Genomic DNA, 5,099 nt, shown 5'->3' with positions numbered 1-5,099 from the left:
ATATATAGGGAGAATTCACAAAAAAAACAAAAGACGAAGACAGGTGGTGTAGACAACAAACAGATGTATTAGTGTAATGCTCGGAAACTGAAAAAGTCTTTAACGTTTCGAGCCTACGCTCTTCCACAGAAAGAAACACAGAAAGAAACAAGGAGAGAAAATAAAGAATGTGTAGTGGCTAACGACGGGCTTCTTTCAGGTTCCGTCTACCAGATCCACACACAAAGTTTTAGTCCGCCCAAGCTTCCACGCAATCGGACTGAACTCGGAACTATGTGGTTGGAAAGCAAACTTCTTACCACGTAGCCACTCCCGCGCCTATATATTTATTTTATATAAGGTTTATTAACTTACTTATAAAGCATTACGTAAATTATTACGGTTTTGCTATATCTCAGAGAAGGATTGGAATTACACTTCGTGTGATATGCATGATTGTAGAGGTCCTTTTAAAACTTAGATAAAAACTGAGATATGTTTCGACCAAAGATTGGTCCATGCCATGTCTAACTTAATAGCACCACCTATTAGGAATATCTAAATCATTTTTAGTCAAGTTTTGTGGTATTATGGTCCATTGAAGTAGTGAGTTCTTGTTGAGTGAGTTGTATCCAGATATGGGTGGCTTATCTGGTATTCCTTGAAGAAATCTGTCCAGACTCAGTTTAAAGGTGATGGTATCCTTTTCCTCTTTGATCAGTTTTGGGACAATGTTAAACAGAGCAGGGCCTGTTGAGGAAAAGAAATTGTGTCGCAGTGTACCTATATGTTGTGATCCTGAATTGGGCAGGGGACGTATGGCCCGTGATCCCAGCCTTGGATGAATCTTGAAGCTAATGTTCAGGTCGTTTGGACAATGCTGGCAGTATATTCTCCACATCGTGCAACTGATATACCACTCGCGGTAGCGCTGGAGAGGGTAGAGTTTCAAAGCTTTAAGGCGATCCCTGCAATTGAGATCAGTCATGTCCCCAATTCGTGTAGTGAGTGCCCTCTGGGGTTATTTAAAATAAAATTCTAAAAAATTTCCTCCACAGCAGTTGTACTTGTCTAGAGAATTTAAGTAAAATAACATAATTCGCTCAGTGAAATAAATTGATATTTAAGGCACTGAAACCAATTAATGATCAACTCCCATTTGATATTCACATCAGTGACGCTTCTGGTTAAATCTCTTACGAATGCCGTAGAGAAAAGTGAGTAGGTATTGTAGTTAAAATTCGCTTTTAAGACAAGCATGAATCTCACAGAATCGTCTTTTTTCTCTTCTTTAATATATCTGTAGAGGGAGAGTCTTATGGCTAATCAAAAGAAAGCTTATTGTTTTGCTGGCAAATATTGCACTACTGAGACTAGTTTTTTTTTTCTTTCTTCTACTAAACACCCCGTATATTATTGTTTCACGTATTTCTTTTACGTTTGTTCCTTGATCTTTAAATATTGTAATATTACCAAATATTACTAAATATGGTAATATCTCCAAATATTGTATATATATTACCTACAAGATAAAAACGAAAGAAAAGCGAAAGAAACACGAAACTAGAATACCATTCAAGTGTAAAGACAAATTATGCTATTAAACTTTATGTTGCCAAAACAACGTATATCAACAGATCTTATATTTCTCTCTCTCTCTCTCTCTCTCTCTCTCTCGCTCTCAATCTCTCTCTCTCGCTCTCTCTCTCTCTCTCTCTCTCTCTCACTCTCTTTCTTTCTGTTTCTCTCTGAAACATTATTGCATTGTATAGTACGATTGTATTTCCCTTGCTTATGTCTACTTTGAATTAATATTCACTATAGGTTTGTCTGTGTGTGCGCGCACACACACACACACACACACACACACACACACACACACACACATATATATATAATCTGTTATTGTGTATGTGAGTGTGCTTGTATATGTATTATATATATATATATGTACATATAATACACATACGTATAAATATATATTTGTATATATATCTGTGTATATATGTATATATATATAATCTGTTATCTGTGTGTATGCGTGTGTGCTTGTATATGTCTATATATGCCTATATATTCATGTATATATAGATATATATGTATATGTGTATATGTATATGTCTCTGTATATATATATGCATATATATATGTGTGTGTGTGTGTATGTGTGCGTGTATATGTGTGTGTGTATGTGTGTGTTGTGTGAGTATGTGTTTGTGTGTGTGTGTGTGTGTGTGCGTGTGTGTTCTAGTGTTCCTATGCGCATCGTATTTCATGTATATGGGTGTATTTTTCCAGTTAGATATTTGCTTTTATTGGAAAAAAAAAATTAAATAAAAGCCAAAACCATGTACGTTATGCGTATTACTAAAAGGACCTATAGTCAAATAACAATATATATTTATAAATGTATCTGAGTGCGTGGGGGGTACGTAGAGGCTTCTCTCTCCATCTGTATACATCAATATTTTTCGACTGCAAATAGTTTCAAATATGTGTGTGTGTGTGTCTATGTGTGTGTGTGTGCATGTATATATAATATATATACATATATATATACACATATATAAATATATATTTATATATATGAAGAGAGAGAAATTGATGTATATAAATACATGTGTAAATATAGATATGTGTGTGTACATATATTTAAAAACATACACACATGCATACATATATGTGTGTACATATATATATTTATATATACCCACATTCATGTCTAGTGATGGGTGTGTGTGTATATGCACGCAGTTATGTGTGTGTTTTTTCTCCTCTGTATTTTTAATATCTTCGTAGAATTGAAGCCGGTCACTTGCAAAGTGACAAGATATTTATACATATATACGCAATATATAATACATGTATTTATTAATACAAGCATATTTATATGTGTGCATATATGTTTTTATATATATATATATTTGTAAGTGAGCATAAGATATAAAAAGAGCGTATACATGGTTTTTATATTTTCTATCTAGAGGTGCCGGATTTGTTTGATATTGTACCCTCCCACTTCGCTTACAAAATACCGCAAATCCAGATTAAAAGAGAAATGCCGCCATGTTTGGATCGAAATTATATCGCCAATTTGTATTCTCTGAAGCTTGTCTATAATCTATTGGCAAATTATTGAAATTAGAAAAAAACAAAAGAAGAAAAATATATGCTATGTAAAATTAATCTGTAACTCATTGATCTAAATATGGTTAAGCTGTTTTCCTATGACGAAAGAACTGGACAGGCTGACGGTTGCCTAGTGATGAAAAACAATAATTTTTGCGTAGAGAACACCCAAGAACCAAGAACGTAATTATATTTCTTTCATTTCTTAGGAAATCATTGTTATTGTTGTTGTTGTTATTTTTACAACCATATTTCGGATGAGTTGAAGCAGATCTATGATCAAAACCACTCAATTACCATGCATGGATGTGGTTAAGAAGCTCATTTTGTAACCAAGAGGTTTTTGGTTCAATCAAACAGCTCGGCACTTTGGACATCTATCTTCAACTGTAGCCTCGGGGACGACCAATGAATTTGTTAGAAGGAAACTGGGAGGAAGCACATCGTATATTTTCATATGTGTGTGTGCACATGTGTGTAAGGGTGTGTGTTTGTGTGTGTATGTGTGTGCTTGTGCCTGTGTTTGTTTGTATGTGAGCATGCGTGTGTGTGTGTATTATGGGCATGCGAGTACGTCTTCGTATTCATAGCCCCCACTACTGCTTGACAGCCGGTATTAGTTTATTTATGTCCCCTTAACATAGCAGTTCGGCAAAAAAACACCAATGGAATACGTACCTAATTTAGAAAATAAGTAATGGAGTTTTTTGTGTTTGACAAAATCCCCTAAACCAATGCCTCGGCATGGCCGCATCCCATTGACTGATTTAAGTGAAAAATTAATTATAAAAGCTAAGTTGTATTTATATATTCAGGAATTGCATAACGCGATTGCATTACGTAATATCTTTTAAAATAGCGCTTCTCGACCCGGTTCGATATGGCCCTGAAGGTCCATATAACATTTTTGGGGGTCCACACAGCAGAATAGTAAATTAGGGGTCCACAATTGTATTTTAAGGGCCTCTGAAAAGATTTTTGCTTTGGATGTATATATTGGTGTGTATTGCAAGAAACATTGATTTCTTTCTCTAGCATTTTACATTGTTCAACCTCCGACAAGTTAGTGTGTGAAAAACAAAATAAGAATTTGGAAAGAAGTTTCTATAAAACTAATTCTTAACCATCAAATGGCTATCGGGGGTCCACCAGAATAAAATAGTAATGAAAGGGGTCCATAGATAAGAAATAGTGGAGAAATCCTGCTTTAGATGTATGTATTGGTGTGTATTGCAAGAAACAGGTAGGTTCTTTCCCCCCTAACATTTTACGTGGTTCGAACCACACAAGTTAATGTGTGTAAAACAAAATAGGAATGTTGAAAGAAGTTTCTAAAAAATATATTTTAAATATCGAATGGCTATTGGTATCCAACAGAAAAAAATGGTAACCAAAGAGTTCCATAGGTAAAAAAAAAAAAAAACGGTTAAGAACCCCTGTTTTAAACAGTAAAGTCTGTTGGGAGGGAGATTTAGCCCCTGTTTCTAGCTGGGTGCGTGATCATAGAGCGGGCTCTAGAAAAGGTCAGCAGTGATATTAACTATTTTGTTGTTGCACATACTTAACCCTTTTAATACCAACCCGATTGAAACCACCTCTGGCTTTGTAGTGTAAATGTCTTGTTTTTATAAGTTCTGAATTAAAATCTTCCACCAAACCTTAGTCACAATTTATGCTCCTAACACTAGTTTAATGATAGCTAAGTTATTTTACTAAATTCTTTGTTATTTCTAAAATCAATTGAAACACAGAGCATCTCAACAGAAATACGGTATCGAAAAGGTTAAAGTCACCAGGATATTTTTGAACGTCATTTTTAACACTTGAAGTAACGTGGTTTAGTGGGTAGAGTATTCGGCTCCCGATCGAAAGGTTGAGTTCGATTCTTGACAATGATGTGTCCTTGGGCAAGACACTTTATCTCACGTTGCTCCAGTCCACTCAGCTAGCGTTATATATATATATATATATATATATATATATATATATAT

The sequence above is a fragment of the Octopus bimaculoides genome, chromosome 3, assembly GCF_001194135.2.
Source record: "Octopus bimaculoides isolate UCB-OBI-ISO-001 chromosome 3, ASM119413v2, whole genome shotgun sequence".
Taxonomy (NCBI): Eukaryota; Metazoa; Mollusca; class Cephalopoda; order Octopoda; family Octopodidae; genus Octopus; species Octopus bimaculoides.
Note: the sequence above shows the minus strand (reverse complement) of the source record.